Consider the following 21,825-nt stretch of genomic DNA (forward strand, 5'->3'; position numbering starts at 1 on the left):
GTAATCGTTTTTGGTCATGTCGAGGTTGTAATTCTCGCGCGGGAACACTTCGTTCCTACCGTTCTTCAGATAAACGTTCTTGATCTTGCAGTCGTCGAACTTGCTGGAATTTTTTTCCTGATTCTTGTCCCTCCCGGTCTGAAAAAGCACTACGACGAAATCTGGCATGTCGAACTGTATGTTGTTGAACTGCGTCGTCACGTCGAATTCCATGTGACTTCCCGACGCCATTTTCTGTACGCACTGGTAACCGTGAAAGTGAATCGGCACCTGCGGATTTTTCAAGATCTCCGCTTTGTACTTGAGGGCGTAGTTCGTTTCGTATTCCACCACCGGCATTCTCAATTCCATGCTCCGGATGACGCACTTGGCTGCTTCGGGTAAAGTGTTGGCTATCGGCGTGGTGCCGTCCGGACCCAAAGTAGCGTATCGCATCAGTGCGTCGTTGTCGTTGGCCGCTCTTCGAAACGTAACCCTCAGTCCTCCCTTCCACATGATCTCCTTGTAGTCCGAGAAGAAACCAGGCAGCAGACGCATGGGAAAGAGCACCGTGTGACTTCTCGTCGATATTTTGGCCCCGGCTTCGAATCCCCCGGCCTGGTAGTACGCTGCGTCCGTTTTGGATAATTTTAACGTTCCCACCGCCGTCGACGTGATGCCTGGATAATCTATTCTGTCGATGACGGTGTTGTGTTTCCTCACCTCCACCTGCGAGAACAGGTGAGGCACGAAGTTGTCCACGAGTATCAAGTTTGCTGCTGCGGGAAACGCGTCTCCGCTTTCTTTCTTCACCACATCGAATTGAAGGTAGAGGTCCGCTCTGTGAGGATGAACGAACCCATCGCCTACGTCCACGTCGTATTCGATCTCCCTGTTCGCCTCGTTGAGATTGGCGAACGTGCGACGGTTGGGAGGGAAAGATTGCAATTCGTAACTTTCGATTTGCTCCATTTTACATGTATGGTTATTTATTATACGTTGATCTCCACGATGGCCGTCGTAGTGGCACCTGCGAAATCCACCACGTCTCCTTTCTCGTTCGTCACCACCAACTCTATGTCGTCTATGCGGTTGCGACATACTGGAAAATAGATCGGCGAAGAGGGTGTGTAGATGATCGGTTCCATGAACTCGGAACTTGGTTTGAAAGTGGCTATGATTCCCGTCTGCTTGTGACTTCCTAACAATCCGTCCGAAGATTTCGTGATCATACCTTCGGCCACGTTACAGTGTACGTTCAGAGTCTCTATGGCCAAGAATTTAGGAATGTTGGTTGCCACGTGCTTGATGCCAGCTTCGAGTTTGGTGTCGTTCTCGAAACCTAAAAGCTCTCCCATGGTGCCCAGGTCCACGGTCTCCGTAGCGGATAGGATTTCCACTCTGTGCGTGACCGAATTTTGAGAAAGGTATGTGCCTTTGGGTAATTGAGCTTGCAAAGTGGAAAGATTGTATTGTCCTGGCGTGACGACGATGTGTTCGCTTCCGACGCTAATTTTGTTGTTGTGCTGCGTGACGTTAGGTATGAGGTACATGCTGTAGAATGCACGCAGAGCCACGGATTTAGGATAGACGATGTCGTCGTGCAGCGTGAGTTTCAAGATTGAAGATTCGCTCGTGAGATGGAACACGCCCATCCTAGTGATGCTGTTTGAGGTTCCACAATGCTTTCTGGAAATCCTCGATCGTAGGGTTATTTATTTTAGAGAGAAACGTGAGTACGGAAAGGCAGAGATGGCCGCAGTTCACGTCTCCGAAATTTTGAATGCGTTCGTCGTTGTAGTATATAGAGGTTTTGTTCGTTTTCAGATAATAAATTAAATTTGTAGGTGGAACACCTCCGAAAGAATCGAAAACGAATGCTTTATCATCATTTTTGTGGTAACATATCCAATGCGTGCCTGGATTTTTTTGATTGTCCAAGTTGACTACTCCGCATTCTCTTCTTTTAACGCTTGAAGGTAACGAGTCGGACATGAAAACTCCTCTGAAGTGTTTGATTTGTAACGGTTCGATCAGAGATTCAATGTCTCGGTTGGTGAGTGCTTCTGTTTCTTTTTTTTAAACTTTCTCATCACGCCTTTTCCTCCTTTCTTCTCCATGGCCAGGTTGTGACGTTTCTGTTCTTCCAACTCGGCCTTGTTCTTCTTCGAGTCGATGACGGTTTTCGCGATGGCGGCACTTCCGCCAGCCAAACTTCCAACGGCCCCCAATGCTGCCAGGATGGCCGGGATGCTGAATATGAAACCTCCGATTTTTTGCTGTTTCCGCGAACGCTGCAATCTTTTCAATTGAGGTGTGCTGAGCAGTAATTTCATTCCGTGTCCTTTCGACAAGCAAGAACGTTGTTTCTTGGTAAGTAACCCATCGAGGGCACCTAGATTTTTAAGATTCGAATATGGTATCTGGTACACGACACCCTTGGGCTTCATGTTGATGCTCTATGTGTTATTTTCACGGTATGTTATTTATATATATATTCTGAGATTTTTTCTTGTGTAGTTTTTTTACGGTATGTTATTTATATATTTTCAAGGCCTCGCAGTCGTTACACAAATTCTATTACATGCTTCGTTTTCTTGCCAAGAAGTTCCTTTGTCCCCTTGTACACGATTCGAGTTTTGTTCTCGATTAAAATAGATAGCTTCTCGTCGGATAACATGTTAGCGTATCGATCTGGTAAAAATAGACTGTATTGTGCGTTGAGCAACAGGCGTACCTTGGGACCATACTGGGTAGAAACGATTGAACCGGAAGTTATCGTGTAAGGTTTGTCGACTTCCAATTCCTGAATTTTTACATACTCGACTGACAAATTTAGCATTTGTTTTAATGCTTGGAGATCGCTCATTTTTTCAGTTGTCAGAGTGTTAGAGAGAAATTTAATTGCTTTTTTTTTCACGATGTGTGTTATTTATATATACCGAAGATTATTTTTTTACGATGTGTGTTATTTATATATCAAGTTTTTTTACGGTATGTTATTTATATACCCCACCCCAATTTTTGTTTCGTGTTCATGGCGATGGTGGTACCAAGTGCGGCGACCCGTTCACCCAGCGATGCGTCTCTGCTCACGAACCTTTCGAAAGCTGCATGTTCCAATTTTTTGTCTGCTTCGTGACGTGCGTCCAGATCCGACTGCGTGGTGTTGTAGGCGATGTCGTGATCTTTGCATGCGGCGTCCAACGGATTCACACCCTTGTCTCCTCTCTCCAATCTTTTCTCGAGTTTGGTACCCGGTCCGCAGTACTGGTAGCCAGGTAGATGCATCTCGAAAGGTAACTTGTTGATGATGTCGTTCACGAGTCCCTTTCCTTCGGCCACGTTCCAAAATTTCGGAGGCAGCGTGTTGATGATTTTGATCAGGTAACCTATGCCCTTGTCGTCGTTCACGATGAAGTTGGAAAGTTTCGTGCTGATCATGTCCACGATGCCAACCTTCTCGTTGTAGAAATTACGATTGCCTGCATTCTCTTCGCCGGCTATCACCAACAATCGGTCCACGAGTTTCCTAACGTCGTCCACCCAAACGAATTCTTTGGGTAACGTGTTGTAGCGTTTGACGCCGCTGCCTGTTTTGACCTGGTTCCAAATCGGTTTGATGAGATTCCTGTACTTCTCGCCGCTGCTCGATTTCACCCTATTCTGCGAGGCGTCGTTGTTCTGGTACAAGGCATCCGTCATGATCAGAATTTCCTTGTAACTTTGGTAATCTTCGTCGGTGTAATCTTTCGGCTGCTTTTTGGCAACGAGTTCCCACAGTCCCACCGTACCCGGATACCTGTTCCAACTATCCTTGTCGCCTAAATTGACTTTAATGTCGTTGCCTTCGAAGGTCACCTTCGATTTCCCAATCTTCCACACCACACCGCCGCCTTCGCTGGTTTCCATGCTGGGATACAATCCGAACACTTCATCCTTGTCGAATTTCCCCGTGCTCAGGTAGTCTCGTGCCAAAGGTCCCAACTCGATTTTATCTGAAGACGACGTGCTGCCTATGGCTCGACGTCGTGCCGGTGCATCCTTCAGTTCGAACGGCGTCGAAGGAATGCTCGAAATGGGCGTGGGTACGGCGTAACTTTTAGCTGCGAGCGGTACGAGTTCATTTATCAAATTTTTATTTTGTTCCGTGACACTTTTAATTTCTTTACCTAGACCGCTGATGGCATCGATCACAGGTTGATCCTGACGTTTCTTCTCTTCGTAGAATCCGCGATTCTCGGATTTCCAACCTTTGAAGCGTTTCGCGAGGTAATCGCGAAGCTTGAGATTTTCGTCTTCGATTTTTCGTTTCGTCATGACGTTATTTATACACGTCGTTTCTCACAACGTTGCAACGTTTAGAAAGTCGTTGATTTTGTTTCTGTATTTTCCGTCGTTGGGTTTCCTCGTCATGTCGATCGTAGCGAATCCGAAATCGTCACCGTTCCAGCAAGTAGAACAGCAGCCTTCCGAAAATTGATTGTAGTTCATGTCTCCGCCTACGTAGTCATCGTACGCGTGCTTGAGGTTGGTGTGATCTTGACGAAACAAACATATGAAATTAGCGTTGTCGCGCACTAACTGTTTTGGAATTTTGGAAAACGTTTGAGCTAGGTAAAAACAATCCATTCCTTTGTGACGACCTTGCGTGAAAAAGTTGCGAATTTCATTTTGATTTTCCAGGATGGCGTCGTCGAACACGACGACTGAATTTTCACGACAATCGTCGAGTGGTGTTATTTCCGAAGCAAACGTTGCAATGTCCAGACCATCGTACAGTTTCATCAGTTGCTGGTATTTGGATTGCTCCAAACTTTTCGAGAACACGTACAGGTGCCTGTTCTTCCAATCTAACCAATTCGGTGCGAGGAGAAAATTGTCCACGAGCAGTGTCGTTTTCCCACACCCCGAAGGACCTACGATCAGACAGCGGATGCTGTCGGGAAGCAACTTGCCGTTCTTTTTTTTTCTCGTTTGACTTTCCGGATCCGGTAGACGCTTCACCACGTTCCACGTACTCACAAGATCACTTCGTCCGCGTCGATCCAACTCTTTTCCGGAAGTCCCAGCCATTTGACAAACAGTTTGTCACCTTTCCTACGCAATACTTTCTCGATGAGGTACGTGTCGGGGTGTTTCGTTTTAGAGAGTTCCTCTTCGTAAAATCTTCCTTTCAAAATCTCACCGCTACTATCTTTTATTATATACGTGTGTCGGTTTCCGGGTAAAACTCGAACCACCGTAAAAAGTTCCGTGCTCCAATTTTTTGTGAATCCCTTCTCGAAGGTGCGTTTGAATTTGCTGATCCTCACCTGGTCTCCAATTTTGTATTTAGCTTTTTTTGTCGTGGGTGTGTACTTTGGACAGTAAACGGTAGAAATTAAACGCTGCTCGTCGGACTTGGTAACGTCGGCTGGCTTCATGCCTATCGTTCTGTGTACCGTATCATTATAGGTGTCGACGAGTTCCGGCAGGATGTCGACCCATTTGTAATTTCCCCGAAGCGTGAATCGTTTCCACATGTGTGTTTTCAAGGTTCGATTGAATCTTTCCACGATGCTGGCTTTGATGTGACTGAAAGTCGAATAATGTCGAATCTTGTGTTTTTGAATAAACGTTTGGAATACGGCGTTGTAAAATTCTTTACCGTTGTCTGTTTGCAGAAACCGTGGTCGTCTGCCACCGCTTTCGCGAAAAATTAATTTGAATGCTTCCGTGACGCATGTTCCCGTTTTCGCCTTCAAAGGTAGAGCCCATGCGAATTTCGAAAACGTGTCTATGACGGTGAGGAGGTACTTGTTACCCTTGTTCAATTTATGTACGTTTTTCAAATTGCCGCTACTCATCTCCACGAGGTCACTTTGCCAGAGGTCGTCGATGCCCTTGGTTACCACAGCCAAACGTTCGTAGTTACGGCGTGCAGGTTTATGCAATTCTTCGACGATGGCTTGCCTAGACATTTTTTTAGAGATTACGTTTCAAGAGAAGCACAAGCGTGATGGGATTCAAAGAGGGTGGCACTTCGCTCGTGTTTTGAATGATCAGCTTATCGCCGGCACTCACGTCGAAAACGGTAAGATCTTCGTCTTCGTGTATTTCATATATGTTGCGCGTTTCGTTCCAACGTGCCAGAGGAATGTTTCCTGCTTTCTGGACACCACGATTCGATATCAAAGTCATGGTAGGAACGCTAGCTTTTCTACCGTGAGACCAGTACGAAAATTCGTTTATCTGAATCGTGCCATCGAGGAGAAACTTGTAGTACGGATGATAAGGATGTAACATGTACAGTTTGTTACCTTCGACGAACGTGGAGATTCTCTGTTGATTGGGTACGCTGTTGATTTCGATGGCTTGCAGAGAATGCAGTTTAGCGAATTTAGTGTCGACGCCGAGCAGATTACTGTGAACTTGTCCGAGTTTATTTTCGATGGGCAGCAAATGCTCGACTATGGTATCTGTTACAGCAGAAAACGACGGTTTGATTTTCACTTCCACGTTCAACTGCTTGTAGTTTTCGTTGAGTTCTTGCAACTTGGCACCGAAAGAAGCCAGCGTCGATTCCTGCGTGGATTCCAGCACTCCAACTTGATCTCTGATGTTGACGACAATATTCTGAAGGTTCTCGACTTGATTCAATTTCGAGCTCTTCTCGGTAAGATCGTTCACGATCCTTCGCATCTCTGTAAACTGCGTGTGAAGGTCGGCGACGCTCTGCGAAGTGGGCAGCGTCGACACCAGCGAACTAATTTCGTCTCGAATCTGTTCCACGTTCGCCGTTTCCGTTTCTAGTCGTTTCAGCATTCGAGATATGTTTCTTTTCAAAGCGTGCAATTCTTTGGAGGTGGGGAGATTGGCCACCCTACTCTCGAGATCGCTCAATGAACTTTTGATGTCGCTCGAATCGGATAGTGCCGTCACCGCCGTTTTCAATTTTTCCAAATCTTCGCTCGAAGGTACGCTCGTCCGTAACGATTCCAAGTCACCCTGTATGTTGTCGAGTACGTGATGAAAATGAGCGAGATTCGTTTCGACGTTCAAATTTTCTAAATATTCGATCTTCTGCTGAACCGTGCTCAACGTGTCTTGAATGCTCGTCAACGCTCTCGCTTCAGCGTGAATATTTTTAATTTCTTCGTTGATCAATTCCAAGGACGCCTGAAGCGTAGCGATGGTGGTTTGAATGTGTTCGAAATCTCGATAGGCCTCCAATTGAATTTTTATGTTCGCGACGCTTTTACCGATGACCTGCAGTTCGTCCGACGATGGTAGGTTTGTCATTGTATCTTCCAAAGTCTGTAACTTGGATTTAATTTCTTCCAACGTGCTGGTGAATTCTTCTTGTAATTTGGAAACGACGACATGTAAGCGTTCTACATCAATATCGTTCACGACGGTTTGAAGTTCAGAGAAATTCTTTTCTATTGCGGAAGTTCGTTCTTCGATTTCGAGTTTCAATTTTTCCAAATCTTCATTTTTCGATTGAAATTGCTGTAATTTGGCCAAATCATTTTGAAGCGAATCCACGCTCAACTGTATATTTTGAACGTTGTCGTAAGAAGGTACATCGACATAATTTTTTATCAGCGCCTTCAGTTCGGAATCGATTTTCAGAATGGGGTCGAGACATTGCGTTTGGAGCGTAGCGATTTCCGACTCTAAACTTTTGTTTAAGGTCTCCTGCAAAGCGATCAAATCGGTCCTTAACTTCTTAACTCGAATGTCCAGCATGAGAATCTCTTCTGCGTGGTCTACACGCTTGGTGTTGCCGAAAATGTCGTTAGGCATTTTTGGTTAACGGTTATTTATAATAGGATAGACGATTCGTAATTCTACGAAGAGAGGAATAAGTTTGTCGTAATCTCCGAGGAGTTCTATGTAAAAATAATCTCCTGCTGACACATCGTACGTAATGTTAGAAAGCATCTTGTCGTGCTTGATTCGAAAAATGTTCTTGCCGGTAGAAATTTTGATTTCGCCTGCGTTTTCCGGATTCACGGTGATTTGAAGTTTCCCGTCGATCGGAATTTCGTAGAAATGTAAATTGTTATTAAAAACATAAAACATCTTGCCCACATCGTCATTCAGTTTCGTCCAAATGCTGTTGAGGTGAATAATCAACAGACCGTTGAGTTTAGGTAACACGGAAGGTAAGACTTCATGATCTGGTATGGTTTCCATAATGATCTGTTTTTTGAAACCGAACAAATTCATAGGCATGCTGGTTATTTATTCTCACAACGTTGCAACGTTTAGAAAGTCGTTGATTTTGTTTCTGTATTTTCCGTCGTTGGGTTTCCACGTCACGTCGATCGTCGCGAATCCGAAATCGTCATTGTTCCAGCAAGAAGAACAGCGTTCCGAAAATTGATTGATCAACAGACCGTTGAGTTTAGATAACATGGAAGGTAGAAATTCATGATCTGCCGTGCGGTGTACAGTCTCCATTGTTTGCTTTCCGAAAGCAAAGAGATTCATTGTTCTTGCTAGTTATTTATTGTGTATGTGATAATTTGAGACAGTCAAAGTTTTTTTTATTTTAGTTATAGTTATTTAGGTTTATTTTTTTCTTTCATTTGCATTGCCTACAATTTTTACTAATTTCTAAACGATAGTGTCCCCAAGGCAACGTGTGGATTCCACAAGACAAAATACATCTTTTATCGTCATGCGGATCTAATGCTACTTTCCTAACTTTGTTTGTTGTAATCACGTGGTCTACACTTTGGATTCTTTGTTCTATGCTTAGTATCGTCGATTGTGAGTAAAGGCAATTGATGTAATCGTGGAAGGTGAGTTTGTTCTCCACCATATTTTTGCCCACACCTTTTGCTTTCTTCGTGACGCTACTCTCTGTTCTCATGGCATACATCTTCGAACGCAAACCCGCGAACTCGACAATAATATCACCGTTACATTCATCTTTCAGTTTACCTAGGACTTTTTTGTTACGGGATGGAATTCCAAATCTGTTGGGTTGAGGATACGCAGAAGTATCGAAATACTCAAGCATGGAAGGATTTTTTATGTCTTCGTATAGGTTAGGTGTTTGTATGCTGTAAATAAAGCTGTCGGTGTCCGTGTACAAAAATGATATTTTTTCATTGTAGAAGGGTTTCATCACGTCATAATAAAATTCGAACATGTAAAGTTTCGACAAGTCGAGAACTGTTGCGCCAACGTAAATTGGTTTTCTGAATTTCATCAATTTTATATCTAGATTGAAAAGTGCTAAATTCTCGTTGTAAATTTTTCTCGACTTGAATCTAGGATCGGCTATCCACTTCCGACATTTATTCTTATCGGAAATTAATTTCACGTCTACGTGCTTTCTAACATTCTCCATGGTTTTTCCGTACACCGCATTGTTCATTAATTTAAAAAAATCCTTGTCTAAATCGGAAGTGGCAGCTGTTCTATGTTGTGTGTTAGTTTCTATGTAAGGTCTTAACCACGTGGAATGTTTAAACTTTAGTATTCTTCTAACATTTACTATCTGAACACCCTTCCCAATCAAAAACCGGAGATTCTTGTAGTGGACGACGTATCTCTGTTTAGGGTCCAATGTTAACAAAAGCTTGTCTTGAACCGAGTCGGGTGGACATTTGATTTCGGGAGTCGGAGGCAAATCCGAAAACATGTCGTGCAGGTGGTCGGAGAATTGGAGATCTACCTCTGCGAGGAAACCACACTCGCTATCGTCGAAATGAATAATATCTATCGAAGTGGGATCTAACCATTCGAATCCCCCGTAAGGAAGTTTTTGAACCATGGCATGTCCGTAGAGATTATTAACGTCGGCGTAGAAGATGTAATTCGATGCTCGATTTGAATCGTAATCTTCTTTCATGTGTACGTTATTAGCTTTTGCATGTCTCTGTACGCATTGCACCATTCCACCTCGTATCCCTCTTTCGATAAATAGCAACATGTCAACGTCCGATATCAGTTCCAGCTTGACCTTTGTCTGGAATAACATTGACGACCACGCTAATCCCGGTAGACTGTAGAAATACGCCGGATCTAATTTGTAAATATTCGTTGCCGTTTTCCTGAACGCTTGAAAAACATCGGCGAGTATCGTCACGTCTAATTTTAAGTATGCGTCGTGGTAGTCTCCGAGTGTCCTACATTCTAATTTCTCCCACATGAGTTGCGCGTGTTGGTATTCTTCGTCCGTGATTCCTTTCTCTCTGAGTCTGCTGTAAAATTCTCTTGGAAGTGGAAGAGCGTCGTCGTTAAATTTAGAACCATCACTAACATATTCGTAAGGATAAACCCCTTTACGTCTAACGAGTTCTATGTCTACGTTGGGAAAACTAGCTCTAGTTATTTTAAATTGATCGTCGGTGAGTTTGTTCGCTAAAGCATCCAGACTTGCAGAGAGAAATCTATACGAATCCAGGAAGCGCATCTCGATTGTATTTTTCGTTCCCGGAATCGACACTTGCTTGCTGAGACTAATGTAGCGTTCTTCATTCTCTGCCAAGACACCTATACGTTTCGGATCGTAGCCAAGATGTCTCACCAGGTGGTGAAAATCATATCCGCTTCCGTTGTGAAAGAATATGGGGATGAATTTAGGTTTCTGGATTTTAAGATTGCACGTGTTGCAAATTCCACCTATGTAGTTTCCGCTGAAATGATCGTGGTGGAATATTTTTTTGTTCTCATCAGTGAAACTTTGATCACATACCGGACACACCTCAGTGGAATTGTAATTTTGAAGTTCATTTTCAGTTAAAGGTGCCATCGGTTTTGATGTAAGCAGTACGCTACCAATTACCTCAACCTCCTCCACCATTTTTTCCAGGAAGTGTTCGATTACATTTGGCCCGCGGTATATATATGCTTCATTTATTTTATCACGTCGCACAACAACATAGCCGAAACTATTAGGTTGATGAAGCTGGTACGGCGTTGTGGAGGAAATTTCAGGATCCGGTTCGCAGTAGGAGAGTGGTTTCAGGAAAGACTCGAAATCTGCGACGATGATTGCGGGATGTTCCAACAATGCCTTGTGCATTTTGAATTCTTCGACTTCGTTCGTTTCGGGCATCAACATTCTAGCCGGTCTGTTGTTGCCGCAATAAATTTTATGTTCGACAAGTTTATCGATAGCAATTTGACGTCCGGTGTAATTTTGATAATCGAGTTGTTTTCGATCGTCGAACATGGTTAGACATCTCGGACAAACTTCGATGCAATGTTCATGCTTGGTTGTTTGGCTTCCTAGTAATCGAGACATTGAACGAATTAGCGTGTAATGATAGACATCCTCGTTGGAAATGAGAAGGAGATTTATTACACAAGCATCGTCATCGTCGATATCGCTTATCCTGACGGGATGCACGAGATATTTATCTGACGTGAAGGAATATACATTAATAGCGATGCGTTTTCCTGCACGATTTTCGAACTTTGTTATATCCGACAATGTCACAGGGTATTCAATGTCAGACATTACACTTTGAAAGTCGGTCTCGTATTGTTTGTAATTAGAAACCTGTTCTGGATGATTTGACCAATGAACAGGATGCAGTGCAGCCAATATACACCAAAGGAAACACTTTTTATCGCTGTTCTGTATATTTAACACAGCCCTCTTGTGTTGAATGTTCGGTGGAAGATGAACGTAGCTGGAAGCGCGAAGAGGCGAGAATTGGTTCACGTAAACAGTTAACGTGTGAGGACTTCCACATAGAGACCATCCCGACCCTTTAGCCTCGAAATCGTCATGTTTCTTAACCAGCTCGTTGGAAACTTTATAATAGAAGTTGTCCAAATTTTCGACGTCCGCCAAATAAAGAGTCTGGTTTTTTGTACGATGATAAAAAATACTCGTTGTGCCATCAACTTTCTCGTATTCAGAAAACAGAACAACGTATACTTTTATAGAGTTGTTTTCAAGTTTGTCTTTTAAAATATTTAGTACAGATGTTTTCGTTTCATCCAAGAAACTAAGGATGTCACGACCTGGTTCTGACTTAATTGAAAAATCCTGGAGTTGGTCGTTAAATGCAGATCTAATTGGTTTGCGTTCATTAGATAATTTAATTTGCTTGGAAGTGGAAGCTTCCGTTTCTGAATTATCGATTTTCCTTTTCGATGTTCCTTGTTCGGTCGATGGTTTGCAAATTTTGAGATGTTTACTTAAATTTGCAATGCTGATCATTTTTCCGCATCGAGCACAGGGCTTAGAAGGTAACGAACGATTAATTCTCGAACCTGTTTCGCTACATCTTGCCCTGTGTACCGATAAATTGTTTCTTGAGATTAGCTTCCCACAAGTAACACATTCAGTTTTATCATTTTTACGATTGAAACTGGTGGTGGATGCCATTGCTTTCTCCAAAATCACAGAAATCAAAAAGTCTAGTATATAGCGACACAATTTTCAGGTATGTTATTTTATATAGAATTTCTTGGAGTGATTACAAAACTCAAAAATTCAATCTACTGTAAATAGAATTTCAGGTATGTTATTTATATAGAATTTCTTGTGTGCGAATACAAAAACTCAAGAATTCAATCTACTGTAAATACAATTTTCAGGTATGTTATTTTATATAGAATTTCTTGGGGTAATTACAAAACTCAAAAAATGAATCTACTGTGAATATAATTTTCAGGTATGTTATTTTATATAGAATTTTCTCGGGGCGAATACAAAACTCAAAAATCCGAGACAGTCCAGTTTAACGTGTTCATATTTGAAAAAAAATTGCAAAATACCCCGACAACGTTTCAGCTACTAGGACCTCATTACCATGAGCCTAATCCTAGTAAGCCACATACACACCTGTTCTTCGTATCGCATATGCTAGTAAGTCAGATGACATATTGGGAGAATCACATTTCCCCCAATGATCCCACCACAACAAACGTCGCACATGCTAGAAGAAACAGGATCAGGATATTTTATGCTAAATTTACGGCTGCCTGTATGCAGTTATAGGCAAATCATTAAAAGAGCGCTCTAATATACAATGATTTCTCCTACCATGTACCCTAACATACAATTTAACATAACAAGTAAAATTTCGATTCGTCTATATATACCCAACAAAACTCAGAAACTGTCATACGCGAGAGCTATATTTTGCAACAACTATAATTACCCAACACTAGCAACAAGAACAAAAAAAATATATCAATTACTTGTATAATATTAATTAGTAACTTTAGATAATATTAATTATTAGTTTTCAGTTGTAATTAATTTTAAAAAACAATTAATAAGATGTTAGGTGATGATAACCAAGTGCAAAAAGCATTGCACACACAAACAAAGCACCACTTAGTTCATCGAGTCTCGGTGTCGTCTCTCCTCTCATACCAGGTCGTCATGGAACTATTTTTTTTTCATCAATCGAAAATTTTCCAAGTCCACAGCGTTAAAAAAAATCTTAAATTGCAAATATCTCGAAAATGGTAAAAGTTATCGAAAAAATATATCGAAAAACACCTCCATCCCGGTAGCGAAGCTACCCCCCCCCTGTCGATTTTGGATATGTAGAATACGTATACCAAGTTTTGGTGGTCCTGGGGTCAAGGGGTAAGAAGTTAGCCCACCCCCTCCCAAAACTTTGATCACTCGTAACTTTTGAACGCCTAACCTAACCTAACCTAACCTAACCTAGCCTAACCTAACCTAACCTAACCTAACCTAGCCTAACCTAACCTAACCTAACCTAACCTAGCCTAACCTAGCCTAACCTAACCTAACCTAGCCTAACCTAACCTAACCTAACCTAACCTAGCCTAACCTAACCTAACCTAGCCTAACCTAACCTAGCCTAACCTAACCTAACCTAACCTAGCCTAACCTAACCTAACCTAACCTAACCTTGGGTTTAGTGTGTCGGTCGAGTCTCGGTGTCCTCTGTCCTCCCATACCAAAATTGGCATAGATCGTCATGGAACCAATTTTTCATCAATCGAAAATTTTCCAAGTCCAGCGTTAAAAATCTTAAATTGCAAATATCTCAAATTTTTGACAAACAGGGTCATAGAACCCTCCAATTCATGACTTGGGAAAAATATGTTTGCTGATTCATCATGTACACCTATACGTGAGAAAAAGTATGAATAGAATCTATGTTCGGAAATCCAAAATGGCGACCGGAAGTGGGGTTATCTTGAAAACGGTAAGACTTAGGAAAAATCTATTTTCGGATTCATTATGTACACCTATACGTGAGTAAAATATGAATAGAACCTATGTTCGGAAATCCAAAATGGCGACCGGAAGTGGGGTTATCTTGGAAACGGTAAGACTTGCGAAAAATCTGTTTGGGGATTTATCATGTACACTTATACGTGAGAAAAAATATGAATAGAACCTATGTTCGGAAATCCAAAATGGCGACCGGAAGTGGGGTTATCTTGGAAACGGTAAGACTTAGCAAAAATCTGTTTTCGGATTTATTACGTACGCCTACATATAAGTAAAATGTGAATAGAACCTATGCTCGGAAATCCAAAATGGCGACCGGAAGTGGGGTTATCTTGGAAACGGTAAGACTTAGCAAAAATCTGTTTGCGGATTCGACGACTGCAAGATCAAGAACGTTTATCTGAAGAACGGTAGGAACGAAGTGTTCCCGCGCGAGAATTACAACCTCGACATGACCAAAAACGATTACCTCAAACTTTACGAAGCTTACACGGCTTACAAACGCGTGACCGAGGGAAGCGTGGACATGTATTACACGCCCAGCGAATTCAAAGCACGGAGACCCATGACCGTCATCAACACATCTAAGAGAAGGCAGGTGGTGGTCAACGATCGCACCAACATCAAGGTCGTCTGCGAGTTCCACGACGCGCTGCCTGCCGATACTCTATGCAGCGTCATCCTGATTGCAGAGAAGTCCTTCGTCCACGACGTGAAGAACGAGAGGGTGACGGAACAGTTTTAAAATTCATAAAAAATTGCCACATACTAAAAATCAACATCCAACACATTTTAGGTTATATAAAATTTGTGAAAACCTTATAATACTGAAATATTAAAACAAACAGAGTCCCCCTTGTAGGTTAGTTCGGTGCGTAAATAAAAAAATGATAGGTTAAGTTATATCACTTAGGATCGTAAAAAAATTAAAAAATCGTAAAAAAAAAATAGGTTAAGTTGTATCACGTAAGATCGTGATATACCTACCAAGTATAAATGGAAAAAATGAGTGCAGTGAAAATTTGTACTAAAACATCGCTAAACGCTAAAACATCGACAAAAAATTGTCAAAATATGTCAAAAACTTATATTCGATTGATAAAAAAAAAAATACCTACAAAATATAATCCTCAAATAATGACGTTCAAACAGTGCATAAATAAAAAAAATGATAGGTTAAGTTATATCACTTAGGATCGTAAATAAAAATTAAATAATCGTAAAAAAAAGGATAGGTTAAGTTGTATCACGTAAGATCATAATATACCTACCAAGTATGAGTGGAAAAAAAATGAGTATAGTGAAAATTTGTACTAAAACTTCGCTAAACGCTAAAACATCGACAAAAAATTGTCAAAATATGTCAAAAACTTATATTCGATTGATAAAAAAAAGGCATACCTACTAAGTATTGCGTAGAACCGGCCAATATACACTACTCTCAACCCAACAGATTTGGAATTCCATCTCGTAACAAAAAAGTCATAGGTAAACTGAAAGATGAATGTAACGGTGATATTATTGTAGAGTTCGCGGGTTTGCGTTCGAAGATGTATGCCATGAGAACAGAGAGTAGCGTCACGAAGAAAGCAAAAGGTGTGGGCAAAAATACGGTGGAGAACAAACTCACCTTCCACGATTACATCGATTGCCTTTACTCACAATCGACGATACTAAGTATAGAACAAAGAATCCAGAGCGTCGACCATATCATCACCACAAACAAAGTTAGAAAAATTGCGCTGGATCCCGATGACGATAAGAGGTGCGTCCTCGAGTGTGGTATTCACACATTGCCTTGGGGACATCGTCGTTTAGAAATAAATAAGAATTGCGTACAGTGTAAATAATTAGCACTCACCACCACACACAACAATTTTCACTAACTCAAAAAAAACAAAACAAACATTTTGTTACTCAGTAAAAAAAACACTTTGACTGTCATTACAAAATAAAACTTTGACCGTATCCTTAAATAACCAGCATGCCTATGAACTTGTTCGGTTTCAAAAAACAGATCATCATGGAAACTGCACCGTCCATACCAGATCATGAAGTCTTACCTTCCGCGTTACCTAAACTCAACGGTCTGTTGATCATTCACCTCAACAGCATTTGGACGAAATTGGATGAAGACGTCGGCAAAACTTTTTACATCTTCAACAACAATTTACATTTCTACGAAATTCCGATCGGTGGGAAACTTCGGATCACCGTGAATCCGGAAAACGTAGGCGAAATCAAAATATCTACCGGCAAGAACATTTTTCGAATCAAGCACGACAAGATGCTTTCTAACATGGCGTACGATGTTTCTGCAGGAGATTGTTTATACGTGGAACTCCTAGGAGATTACGACAAACTCGTTCCTCTCTTCGTAGAATTACGAATCGTCTATCCTATTATAAATAACCGTTAACCAAAATGCCTAACGACATTTTCTGCAACACCAAGCGTGTGGACCACGCAGAAGAGATTCTCATGTTGGACGTTCGAGTCAAAAAGTTGAGGAGCGATTTGATCGCTTTGCAGGAGACCTTAAACAAAAGTTTAGAGTCGGAAATCGCTACGCTCCAAACGCAATGTCTCGACCCCATTCTGAAAATCGATTCCGAACTGAAAACGCTCATAAAAAATTATGTTGACGTATCTTCTTACGACAACGTTCAAAATATACAGTTGAGCGTGGATTCGCTTCAAAATGATTTGCTCAAATTACAGCAATTTCAATCGAAAAATGAAGATTTGGAAAAATTGAAACTCGAAATCGAAGAACGAACTTCCGCAATCGAAAAGAATTTCTCTGAACTTCAAACCGTCGTGAACGATATCGATGTGGAACGCTTGCATGTCGTCGTTTCCAAATTACAAGAAGAATTCACCAGCACGTTGGAAGAAATCAAATCCAAGTTACAGACTTTGGAAGATACGATGACGAACCTACCATCGTCAGACGAACTGCAGGTCATCGGTAAAAGCGTCGCGAACATAAAAATTCAATTGGAGGCTTATCAAGATTTCGAACACATTCAAACCACCATCGCTACGCTTCAGGCGTCGCTGGAGTTGATCAACGAAGAAATTAAAAATATTCACGCTCAAGCGAACGCGTTGACGAGTATTCAAGACACGTTAAGCACGGTTCAGCAGAAGATCGAATATTTAGAAAATTTGAACGTCGAATCCAATCTCGCTCATTTTCATCACGTACTCGACAACATACAGGGTGACTTGGAATCGTTACGAACGAGCGTACCTTCGAGCGAAGATTTGGAAAAATTGAAAACGGCGGTGACGGCACTATCCGATTCGAGCGACATCAAAAGTTCGTTGAGCGATCTCGAAAGTACGGTGGCCAATCTCCCCACCTCCAAAGAATTACACGCTTTGAAAAGGAACATATCAAGAATGCTGAAACGACTGGAAACGGAAACGGCAAACGTGGAACAGATTCGAGATGAAATTAGTTCGCTGGTGTCGACGCTGCCCACTTCGCAGAGCGTCGCCGACCTTCACACGCAATTTACCGAGATGCGAAGCATCGTGAACGATCTTACCGAGAAGAGCTCGAAATTGAATCAAGTCGAGAACCTTCAGACCATTGTCGTCAACATCAGAGATCAAGTTGGAGTGCTGGAATCCACACAGGAATCGACGCTGGCCTCTTTCGGTGCCAAGTTGCAAGAACTCAACGAAAACTACAAGCAGTTGAACGTGGAAGTGAAAATCAAACCGTCATTTTCTGCCGTAACGGATACCATAGTCGAGCATTTGTTGCCCATCGAAAATAAACTTGGACACGTTCACAGTAATCTGCTCGGCGTCGACACTAAATTCGCCAAATTGTTCACCTTGCAAGCCATCGAAATCAACAGCGTACCCAATCAACAGAGAATATCCACCTTCGAAGGTAACAAACTGAACATGTTGAATCCTTATCATCCGTACTACAAGTTTCTCCTCGATGGCACGATTCAGATAAACGAATTTTCGTACTGGTCTCACGGCAGAAAAGCTAGCGTTCCCACCATGACCTTAATATCGAATCGTGGTGTCCAGAAAGCAGGAAACATTCCTCTGGCACGTTGGAACGAAACGCGCAACATATATGAAATACACGAAGACGAAGATCTTACCGTTTTCGGCGTGAGTGCCGGCGATAAGCTGATCATTCAAAACACGAGCGAGGTCCCACCCTCCTTGAATCCCATCACGCTGGTGCTTCTCTTCAAACGTAATCTCTAAAAAAAAATGTCTAGGCAAGCCATCGTCCAAGAATTGCATAAACCTGCACGCCGCAACTACGAACGTTTGGCGGTGGTAACCAAGGGCATCGACGACCTCTGGGAAAGCGACCTCGTCGAGATGAGTAGCGGCAAGTTAAAAAACGTACATAAATTGAACAAGGGCAACAAGTACCTCCTCACCGTCATAGACACATTTTCGAAATTCGCATGGGCTCTACCTTTGAAGGCGAAAACGGGAACATGCGTCACGGAAGCATTCAAGACAATTTTTCGCGAAAGCGGCGGCAGACGACCTTGGTTTCTGCACACTGACAAGGGGAAGGAATTTTACAACGCCGTATTCCAAAAGTTTATTCGGAAACACGACGTTCGACATTACTCGACCTTCAGTGACGTCAAGGCCAGCATCGTGGAAAGATTCAATCGGACTCTGAAATCGCGCATGTGGTCACGCTTCACGCTTCAGGGAAGCTACAAGTGGGTCACCATTCTTCCGGAACTCGTTAACGACTATAATCACACCCGGCACAGAACGATAGGCATGAAGCCAGCTGACGTTACCAAGTCCGACGAGCAGCGATTAATTTCTACCGTTTACTGTCCAAAGTACACACCCACGACAAAAAAAGCTAAATACAAAATTGGAGACCAGGTGAGGGTCAGTAAATTGAAGCGAACGTTCGACAGGGGTTTCACACGAAACTGGAGCACGGAACTTTTTACCATGGTTCGAGTTTTACCCGGGAACCGTCACACGTATATAATAAAGGACAGTGGCGGTGAAATTTTATTGGGGCGCTTCTACGAGGAGGAACTCTCTAAAACTAAATACCCCGACACGTACCTTATCGAAAAAGTTTTGCGTAAGAGAGGTGACAAACTTTTGGTGAAATGGCTGGGACTTCCGGGAACAAGTTGGATCGATTCGAACGAAGTGATTCTATGAGTACGTGGAATGTTGTGAAACGTTTACCTGATTCGGAAAATCGAACGAAGAAAAGGAACGGCGAATTGCTCCCCGACAGCATACGGTGTCTGATCGTAGGACCTTCGGGGTGCGGAAAGACGACACTGCTCATTGATAATTTTATCCTCTCACCCAATTGGTTAGACTGGGAAAACAGACACCTCTACGTATTTTCGAAAAGTCTCGAACAACCGAAATACCAGCAACTTATGAAACTGTACGAGGGACTGGGTATTGCAACTTTCGCATCTGAAATCATTCCAATGGACGTTTGTCTCGAGAATTCCGTTGTGGTGTTCGACGACATGATCTTGGAAAATCAAAACGAGATTCGTAATTTTTTCACTCGAGGACGTCACAAAGGATTGGATTGTTTCTACCTGGCACAAAATTTTTCCAAGGTTCCGAAACAACTGCTACGCGATAACGCTAATTTTATTTGCTTGCTTCGACAAGCCCACACCAATTTAAAACACGGACACGATGATTACGTAGGGGCTGACATAAATTACAATCTATTTTCTAAATTCTGCTCCCACTGTTGGAACAGTGACGATTTCGGATTCGTGACCATTGACATGACTCGAAAAGCAAACCATGGAAAATATAGGAATAAAATAAACGTTTATCTAGACGTCTCAAAGGCTAACAAGAGGACAATTTCAGATTTGTAACAAGAAGAAAAAAATTTAAAAAATCAAAAGTCGAGAATCTAAAAAATAAAATTTGAAAAAACGTTCTTTTTTTTCAAACGTCTGACAAGCATACATAAATAACCATTACAACAAAAAGTGAGTGTTAGAAAAAGTGGATAGTCTCAAGAGGGTGACAGCAAGAAAACTACGAGAACCGAACGTATAGGCTGAGAATTCGACGTTTCAGAAACGTTTCAACGTATTTAGAAAAATGTCAAAACGTCAATTTCAAGAAGACGAAAATCTCAAGTTGCGGGAATATCTAGTGAAACGCTTCAAAGGTTGGAAATCCGAGAATCGCGGATCCTACGAAGAGAAGAAACGTCAGGATCAACCTGTGATCGATGCCATCAGCGATGTAGGTAAAGAAATGAAAGGTGTCACGGAACAAAATAAAAATTTGATCAACGAACTCGTACCACTCGCAGCTAAAAGTTACGCCGTACCCACGCCCATTTCGAGCATTCCTTCGACGCCGTTCGAACTGAAGGACGTACCGGCACGACGTCAAGCCATAGGTAGCACGTCGTCGTCTTCGGATAAAATCGAGTTGGGACCTTTGGCACGAGACTACCTGAGCACGGGGAAATTCGACAATGATGAAGTGTTCGGATTGTATCCGAGCATGGAAACCAACGAAGGCGGTGTGGTGTGGAAGATTGGAAAATCGAAGGTGACCTTCGAAGGCAACGACATTAAAGTTAATTTAGGCGAGAAGGATAGTTGGACCAGGTATCCGGGTACGGTGGGACTGTGGGAACTCGTTGCCAAAAAGCAGCCGAAAGATTACACCGAGGAAGATTACCAGAGTTACAAGGAAATTTTGATCATGACGGATGCCTTGTACCAAAACAACGATGCCTCGCAGAATAGGGTGAAATCGAGCAGCGGCGAGAAGTACAGGAATCTCATCAAACCGATTTGGAACCAGGTCAAAACAGGCAGCGGCGTCAAACGCTACAACACGTTACCCAAAGAATTCGTTTGGGTGGACGACGTGAGGAAACTCGTGGACCGATTGTTGGTGATAGCCGGCGAAGAGAATGCAGGCAATCGTAATTTCCACAACGAGAAGGTTGGCATCGTGGACATGATCAGCACCAAACTTTCCAACTTCATCGTGAACGACGACAAGGGCATAGGTTACCTGATCAAAATCATCAACACGCTGCCTCCGAGATTCTGGAACGTGGCCGAAGGAAAGGGACTCGTGAACGACATCATCAACAAGTTACCTTTCGAGATGCATTTACCTGGCTACCAGTACTGCGGACCGGGTACCAAACTCGAGAAAAGATTGGAGAGAGGAGACAAGGGTGTGAATCCGTTGGATGCGGCATGCAAAGATCACGACATCGCGTCCAACAACACTCGCACCGATCTGGATGTACGTCACGAAGCAGACAAGAAATTGGATCATGCAGCTTTCGAAAGATTCGTCAGCAGAGACGCATCGCTGGGTGAAAGAGTTGCAGCACTTGGCACCACCATCGCCATGAACACGAAACAAAAATTTGGGTGGGGTGTATAAATAACATACAGTAAAAAAAAATGGCTTGTATAACTAATTTGCCGCACGAACTGCTATGTAAAATATTTAAACAGGCAGTAAACGGAGATGTTAATAAACTTGTAATCATAGCAAAAACGACGCCGGAATTTCGTATCTCTTGTGAAATGGCTGTCAAGGATTATCTTCGGGAGATCAGTGGCATGAGGTGCGGTGATCTCGACACTCTTCTTTCGGCTGCAGGG

The sequence above is a fragment of the Lepisma saccharinum genome, chromosome 24, assembly GCF_977018435.1.
Source record: "Lepisma saccharinum chromosome 24, izLepSacc3.1, whole genome shotgun sequence".
In the NCBI taxonomy this organism is placed as follows: domain Eukaryota; kingdom Metazoa; phylum Arthropoda; class Insecta; order Zygentoma; family Lepismatidae; genus Lepisma; species Lepisma saccharinum.